Source organism: Pteropus alecto, unplaced genomic scaffold, assembly GCF_000325575.1.
Source record: "Pteropus alecto unplaced genomic scaffold, ASM32557v1 scaffold57, whole genome shotgun sequence".
In the NCBI taxonomy this organism is placed as follows: domain Eukaryota; kingdom Metazoa; phylum Chordata; class Mammalia; order Chiroptera; family Pteropodidae; genus Pteropus; species Pteropus alecto.
The window spans coordinates 1,106,348-1,115,192 of NW_006442508.1; the positions used below are offsets into that span (position 1 = coordinate 1,106,348).

General features: G+C 42.5%; 1 protein-coding gene and 2 pseudogenes across 21 annotated transcripts in view; all 3 read right to left on the minus strand.

Moving 5' to 3' along the window:
* The window catches only part of APBB2 (amyloid beta precursor protein binding family B member 2), a 350,239-nt gene that overhangs the window by 32,845 nt on the left and 308,549 nt on the right, over positions 1-8,845 (minus strand). The gene's annotated exons all lie outside the window — the stretch shown is intronic.
* Positions 1,774-1,892, minus strand: LOC112471542 (annotated as a pseudogene).
* On the minus strand, positions 2,542-2,660 carry LOC112471543 (annotated as a pseudogene).

The following is an 8,845-nucleotide window of genomic DNA, read 5'->3' on the forward strand; positions in this document are numbered from 1 at the left end:
AATAATGGTTTGCCATAGAACAGCCCAATCTTCCAGGAATTCTCTTTAGAGCGTGGTTTTCAGAATACCACAAAGCTGGCCTGAGGTGACAGAGCTTTCTTATTCTCAAAGGACAAGGTCCTTATATCAGTTATCACTGGGTTCCATTCAGGTTCTTTAAATCAGGGGTTGCAAATTATGGCCCCCAATCACAAACCATCTGCCCCGGGACTGTTTTTTATAAATAAGGTGTCACTGGAACATAACTACACTCATCCACTTACCAATGTCCACGGCTGCTCCTATGCACAATGACTACAATGACAGAGCTGAGTAGTGAACAGAGGCCATATGGCCCACAAAGTCGCGAATATTTAATATCTGGGCTTTTAAAGAAAATGCAGAACCCTGCTTAGGGGTGCAATATACAATGTGGACAAACACCAAGATTAGGGCCATGAAATAATTTGTGAAGCCCAGTTCAAAATGAAAATGCAAGGCTCCGTGTGAAAAAATTATTAAGAATTTCAAGGTGGTAACAGCAGAGCATTAAAACAAGTGTGCACTATGTCTAGTGTGACTGGCTGAGATGGTGGAATAATCTTTGTCACAGGTGACAAATTCCAGGTCCAGATAGAGGCAGGAACAAGAATTCTTCTAATTTGTAGCTTCTTTAGAACCAAAGCACCTGCTCAACTGAGATCTTACATGAATGTCCAACATGAGAACCAGAATCAATGTGGAGCTCTGCCCTAGTTGTTTCATTCAAGAAGGTCACTAGCAGACTATGACCCTTTTAAGAACGTTTAAAGAAGGCCGGGAAAAAAACACACACACACACGACTCCTTGAAAACAGCACTTTCATGTAACCTGGAAAACAGATGCATGCTTTGACTTGACAGAATCAGGCCAAATCAGCCCCAATTGTCAACTGTGCTCTCTGCAGCTGCTTTTCCTCTATCATAATTATTTAAACTGTCATAATTTATTCATCCCTAGAAGAGTTTACATGTTCTATGGTAACCAGTCCAGGTTTCCAGATCAAAAGGGCTGGCAGCCTGTCACTTCTGCCCCTTCTCATCTGCCTAAAATTCTGACTGCAGAAGGAATATTTTCTGTGTCAATATTTTTTTGCAAGACCAAACCAAAGTTAGTTTCAACAAGAAAGTTCCCTGACAAAGATAGTGTAAGCTTTCAAGTACACAAATCTTAAGATAGAAGGAGGGTGCAACAAATCCTATCAGAAACCAAATATTTCATTTCTTTACTTTATAGATACAACAAAATGGCTTTTCTAGCTCACAAAATGCTCAGTGAATTTCTGCAAAGTTACTAGGAATTTTATTCTTTCTTATTTAAAACATATATGGAACAAGTTTTATTTATGACAGACTATCAGTTGTTGGAATCATGTAGGATGTTTCATAAATATGTAACTTCAAATGCAATTGTCAATGGTTTCTTATAAAACCTGGAGAAAAGGTGGAATCCATAATTCCATAAAGATTAAAGTCTAAACCTGTCTTCTTTCTTATTTGACCCTTTAGTTTTATGACGGAACACAGAAAATGCTCACAGGTGTGATAATCAGTTGAGAAGGATAGTCAGGGCACCCGAAGGGTGAAAATGTCAGAAAAATGGCAAAATGAACAGCATTTGCTCATCCACACTGGAGAATAAAACAAAATTAAGTTGAGGTCTTATTTTCTTTTTGGCAAGTCAACTCTTGGTTGACCTCACAGGTTGCAAGGACCTTGTCAGTTTACAATCCCTTATTTTTATTTTTTTTTAACGCTTAACAGCACCTGGTCTTCCTAGGTGGTCTCTCATCCAAGTACTAACCAGGCACGACCCTGCTTAGCTTCTGAGATCAGACGGGATCGGGCTTGTTCAGGGTAGCATGGCCGTAGACAAGTTGAGGTCTTGATACAACATAAATTGAAAATGAGTTGCTTCATTGCTTAATTATCCTTATACAGTCATTATTTCAATTAATACGTATTTCTAGCAGAAATAATAAATCTACAATTCCGGGTATGGTCCTAGATTCTTTTTCCTGCAGATTCTACACCAAGTCCTGCCAGTTCACTCTCTACAACCTGCTTCTCTTCATCTCCTCTACCACTACTTTGATCTTTCCTAGACCAGGAAATGCTAACTGGTCCCCAGCTGCCACCTCTGCTCCTGACATTCATTCCCCTTAACAGCATTCACTGAGATCTTTTTAATGAAATAAATCATTTCATTAAATGAAATTGATACCACCCTTCAAAGGCTTCTCATGGCATTAACAATAGCTAAACTTTCAACCATAGTCAACAAGCACTGTAGGATAAATGCTCACAGGTGTGATAATCAGTTGAGAAGGATAGTCAGGGCACCGAAGGGTGAAAATGTCAGAAAAATGGCAAAACGAACAGCATTTGCTCATCCACACTGGAGAATAAAACAAAATTAAGTTGAGGTCTTATTTTCTTTTTGGCAAGTCAACTCTTGGTTGACCTCACAGGTTGCAAGGACCTTGTCAGTTTACAATCCCTTATTTTTATTTTTTTTTTAACGCTTAACAGCACCTGGTCTTCCTAGGTGGTCTCTCATCCAAGTACTAACCAGGCACGACCCTGCTTAGCTTCTGAGATCAGACGGGATCGGGCTTGTTCAGGGTAGCATGGCCGTAGACAAGTTGAGGTCTTGATACAACATAAATTGAAAATGAGTTGCTTCATTGCTTAATTATCCTTATACAGTCATTATTTCAATTAATACGTATTTCTAGCAGAAATAATAAATCTACAATTCCGGGTATGGTCCTAGATTCTTTTTCCTGCAGATTCTACACCAAGTCCTGCCAGTTCACTCTCTACAACCTGCTTCTCTTCATCTCCTCTACCACTACTTTGATCTTTCCTAGACCAGGAAATGCTAACTGGTCCCCAGCTGCCACCTCTGCTCCTGACATTCATTCCCCTTAACAGCATTCACTGAGATCTTTTTAATGAAATAAATCATTTCATTAAATGAAATTGATACCACCCTTCAAAGGCTTCTCATGGCATTAACAATAGCTAAACTTTCAACCATAGTCAAAAAGCCCTGTAGGATCTTATTCCCAACTACCTCTTCCACCTCAGTGCATCCCACTGGCCTCCTCGCTCTTGGTTTCAGCCTCAATGACCTCCTTTCAGATCACTGAACATGCTGAGAACTCCTCTTCTTCAGACCTTCCTACTTGCTTCCACACGCCCAGCTCCTTTTCAACTTCCAAGCTCAGTTCAAATGTCACCTCTTAGGATGGGCTCCCTCTTGGTGGCCCCGGTATCTACTCAGCTACTTTCTGTTGCATTGTGTTGTTGATTGTCTTCATGGCATGTATCCAAATCTGTATCATCGTGCTTCTAAATTGTTTTTCTGGCTTATCTCCTGCCTCTTTGAACCTTGTATCTCATGTACCTCACAAGATGTCTGACACATAGCTGTTCCATATGTGCCGAAAAGCAAATTAATCTATAAATTTCAAGTACATGTGATGGTCATAGTTAAACCCTAAATTTAAAAATATTTTCATCTACCTTCATTCATCTGCCCATTCGACAATTCAATTATTTGTGGAGAGTATCCTATGCCAGGTGGTATGTTAGGACTAGTGAAATCCAAAGGTCTAAGAATTTCTCAAAAATGTTACATTTTTTGTTTAAAAACAGGCACTTAGAAAAGAACAAGTTACACTACTATTTAGTATGTTTTCATGTGACCCTAGAGATTTGTAGATTGAAAACTCAGAATAGTAAGAAATTATGTGTCACCAGTACTCTCCCCCAAACCCACGAAAAATAGAGTAAATCAGGGGTTTTCCAACTGTGTTCCAGATCTCTAAACCTAGGACTCACCTCTTCACGCTTGGGAGACTACGGGCAGATGTAAAGCTTTGCTCATCAGTGGTACAGAATGAAATTCATTTCTCTGAGAGGTTGTTCAAGATGAAACTGTTGAAGTGAGACTAGGAGACTGCATGATGGAGAGTTTTCAAAACAGACTGAAATTACCACATCCAAATAAACAATGCCACTGCTCAAACTCTTTAGAACTTAGTTTCTGGCCCTGTTTGCAAGTCCTACTACTCTCCTTTAAGAGGTATCCATGATCAAGGTAAGAGGTTCAAGAAAACAATTCCAGTGCACAACGACCCACTGGTCTGATTAATACCTCACATTGCTTCCCAGGTATGCTTCAGTTCAGAGGACCTGAAATGGGCCCTATGCCAACACAGTGTGAGCTCCAAGAAAGCAAAAAGGTACTTGTTACATTTACCATTTAATCATCACTGTCAATGCCCAGTACATAGTAGGTATTAAATAAATACTTGTTATATAAATTATTCCCATTGCTCAAAAGCTAGGACCTGCTAGCATGACAGAACTCATAAATAGCTGTCAGAAAGATGGGGTTCCTGACCAAACCAGCATATAGCCCTTGCCTTCACTCTGAGCCTCACTCACCGTGCCAAGAACAACGGCCCCTTCTTCATCAATAATGGTTGATGCTTTGTGGAAAGTCTTACTCCCATAAAGCTTTTTATTTTAACACTATATTTTGGCCAATGCAGCCATAGCTTTAAAAAAAATTACAAAGTTTACAAATACACAGTTAGGGTTGTTTTCTTCACAATATGTTATGCTTCTAACTTTTTGGGAAAGGTCCTGGGACACCTCAAGATTCCTTTCACAAAATAACTAAAAGGCAGTAGCAAAGATCTGAATTTTACAAAGAAAACTTATAAACTGCTTTTGTGTCAGAGCGAACCTGGAGGGCAGACTGACTGCTCAACGGTCTAAGAAAACCAAAACGAACAACATGAGGAAGGCAGTCAGAACCCACTGTTCATGATACAAGTCAAAGCAAGGCTGTAGCTGCTGTTAAAAAAAGACTAATGGATCCATCTTCCTCTATCTTCTCCCACCCAGGACAGTAATGAAGACTCACAGCTAAGAATTAAATTAGGGAATCGACAAATGTGCCTTCTTACAATACTGGTACAAGAAACGGAAAAGGTACATATTCTCTGAGAATCCAATAAAGCATTTCATTAAATATTTAAATCATGTTTTTCATATTAAAAAAAAAAAGACCCCCCCCCCTTTTCAATGCCAAGAGTAAGCATGTGGAAAATTGGGTGCTTTTCTACATTCTGGGAATTTGAGACATTTTCTTACATGAAGTCACACTAATATTCTAAATCCTATAACAAAATTATTTGAAAATGCAGTCTTTCTACACCTAAGGACATTGCTTTTAATAAAAAAATCAGATTACCCAGATCCTATGATTTCTCACTCCTAATAGACAAGAAGACGTAAATGTGATTCACCAGAGGGCATGTGAGATAAATGCACTCATTTACTCAATCCTGTAACACTGGCCACAACAGAAATGCCCAGTGCAGACCATCTGAACAAGCCACCACAGAACAGCTTTCTGCTGTGCTGGTAAATTGGCATCAAAAGACTTCTCTCCCTTCCCCCCATTTCACGCAATCCTCGTTCTTTCCTCCGTCGAGGCAGAAAGACCCCTCCTCAGCCATCTGGGTCGCCCCGCACCGGGCCACTTCGCTAAGCGCCGATTCAGAGGAAGGAGGGCGCAGCCTTTGTCCCGCGAGTCTCCTGGGCCCACCTCGCCAGACTTGCGAGCGAGCTCGGGCTCCGTCCCGGTTCGTTACCTCTGCACGCACCCGCAGACAAAGGGCGCAGCCCTTCCCCAAGTTCCTCACCTTGGTCTCCCAGGGCTTGGCGGGGATGCCGCCCCGGACGCTGAGAAGAGGCCGGGGCCCCAGCACCCGCTAGCTCACAGCGGCCGCTCACACCAGCAGCGCGTTCTTCGAGTTGAAGCGAGCGGCGTCCGCGCCTCCGGGCGTGCGACCCGCCCTCGCTCCCCGCCCGCCGCCGCCGGTTGGCTGCTGGAGAGGCGCGTGGGACTCCGCCCCGCCTACTCCGCCCCGCGTCCCCGCCAGATGCCCCGGTGCTCCCAGCTGCCAGGGGTCGGGCCCGGGGCGAGCAAAGAGAAGGGCAGCATACCCCACCGCCAACAAACCCCTTCCTATGACGAACATTTCCCTTTCTGGACTCCCAGGACTTGGGAAGGTCATTCTAATTCCACAGAATCTCTTTAGAAAGTTGGCATTCCCGGGCCTGCGTTTCTGGTTTCTAATACGACCAAGCCTGAACGGTGCGGGGTGGAGGGTGGGGTGGGGTGGGGGGAGGTGGACAGGCGAGGGGCGATACTGCAACCCACAGTCAGAAAGCCTCTGCGATACCACCGTAAAGAAGAAGCGAACTGTAGTTTGATCAATCAGGCAGTAAGATTTGAACTGAGCTGAAAGATATTTCTCACGGATTCCCTGCCAGTTTACACGAAGCCCTTAACAATTGTTCACTCCTACACACCTTTCTGATCACCGACTCTCTTAAGGCGCCTTTTGTTTACAGCTGATCTGAAGCCAAGATGGCCCTGGCACCCCAACACTGTCATCTCCAGCTGAGAATTCGTATGCATGGAAGCAGAAAAGTGTCCACTTGGCCAAGGGACAGCATTTTAAATAAGAGTGCGTGAAAGCTACTGGCCAAAATAGAATTTGAAAGGAAAATCTAAGGTCTTTGACTATATACTGTGTGTGCATTGAAAGTATTTCTAATTGTTTCTGGGCAAGAGTTAAGTAATTTGAGCAATTAACAGTGAAATAGGCAAGGGACATCAGTCACATTTTCTGCTATATTCAAAGTTCCATACGCTCCTTTTAAAGGAAAACGAACAGAAAAACTAAATATACATGGAAAATCAAGGGTGTATGTAACTAGGAGATCTTGTCTGAAATTAGTAAAACACATCACAGGTGCACTGGAAACTCTACTGTTCATGATTTAAAAGAGGATTAAATATCTACTCATTTGTTCAACACTTATTAAGCTCTTCCTAGGTGCCAGGCTCTGTGCTGATTTTATATTAGGCTTTTCTGGTTAATGGTTGTCTTTCAAAGTGAGGAGGGTCGAGTGTAGGGGGAGAAGGGCACAATTTCATTCATGGTGTATCTGAATCTATGAGTAGTGATATTGCAGTTATTCAGAAGAGTTGTTTACAATTAACTGCTCTGGCAACCACAATTGTTTGCAACGCATTCCAAATTGGAAGTGGGGGTGAGTGGGTTTGAAGCTTGGGTTAAGCAGCTGGAACAGACATCACCGAGTCTGGAGGCATGAACTGATTTCACAGGATTGCACCTGTCACCCTTTCAGAGGCTGCCTTTCCTTCCTTGCACATAATTCTAGTCAGTTTGGTTTTCTGATTCTCTACCTTCCGCTGAGTAGAAGGAACAAATCAGATGGGGCTGCCAGATGCGCATGGGTGACAGCAGGGTATGACAGCTGAGAGTCTGCTAGCAGGAAAGTCATGCTTAACAAGTCCTGCCAACTCTACCTCTAACTGCTCTTTCAAACTTATCCCCCTCTCTCCAACTCCACTGCCACCACCCTAGTTCTAGTTGCTGTCTTCTCTTATCAAGATAGCTGCAGTGGTCTTATAACAGTCATCTCGTTTCCACTCTTGTCGCTGACTGGCTAGTCTCATAGCCACACATGTGTTCCTTTGAAAAAACAAACCACACATCTGAGCATCCATGCTTCTGCTTTAAAACTCTATAATGGCTTTCCACTGATTGGAGATACACCTCCATAATCATTTTCAGAGTATCTAAAGACACTTGAGAGCGGGTCCCTCTTTTCTCTCTAGTCAACACTGTAACCACATTCCTTCCTCTTTCTCTCTGCTCCAGCCTCATCTTCTTCCAGTTTCCGGAACATGTCCAACTACTTCTGACCTCACAGCCTTTGCCATAACTGTTCCCTCCTCCTGAAATGCTCTTCACAGCACTACTCACCTGGCTAAGCCTCTCATCCTTTATATCTCAGTCCATTTCCATGAGAAGATCATCTTAACTGGCAGTACTCCCTCCCCCCACCCCCCAGCATCCCAGACTTCTCCTTCATAGGCCTTGTCTCCTTTCACTTTATGGTGAGTTTTATAAGTTTATAGTAGTGTCTGGTTTTGTTTCTGTATAGTAAGAAATTCAACCTTGACCAAATAGAGGTCTGGCCTTTGCCCTTGGCTTCTGGGAGATCTAAGACCACGGAATGCCATTCTTGATATCAGTGTTATTTACCTGGGGGTCTTGGGTCACACTAGATAGTCTCACAATGTGATTTAGGGTAGGTAGGGATTTTGGGTCATTTGGCATCAGTTTTACCTCTGGAGGGACAAGAGATTGAAACCAGCCATGTAGGCAGTCAACCATACCTTCATGATGGAGCCCTAATTAAAATTCTGGACCCAAGACTCTGATGAGCTTCCCTGGTTAGCAATACTCCATGCATATTGTCATACATCAATATTGGGAAAGTTATGCTTTCCATGACTCCATGGGGAAAGGACAACTGAAACTCCTTGTTTGGAACTTTTCTGGATTCTGCCCTATGCTGATTTTAATCTCTATCCTTTAGCTATAATAAACCATAACTGTGAGTATAATAGCTTGCTGTAAGTTCTGTGAGTCCTAATAAACTGTAGAACCTAAAAGTGGTCTTGTGAACTTTTCCTCAGTGTATTTTCAGCAGCAAGCACATCTCCTGACACACAGTAAGTGCTTAATACATTTAATAATGATCAATAATAAATTAGTATTTTTCTACAGGAACTTTAAAAATGAGCATGCAGTCAGCATGTAATGGCTTTACAACTTCAAGAATAAATTTCTATTTTGCAAACTCCTACTTTTGAGTCAAGGTCCAGATCAAATGTCACCTCTTCTATGAAGCCTTTCCC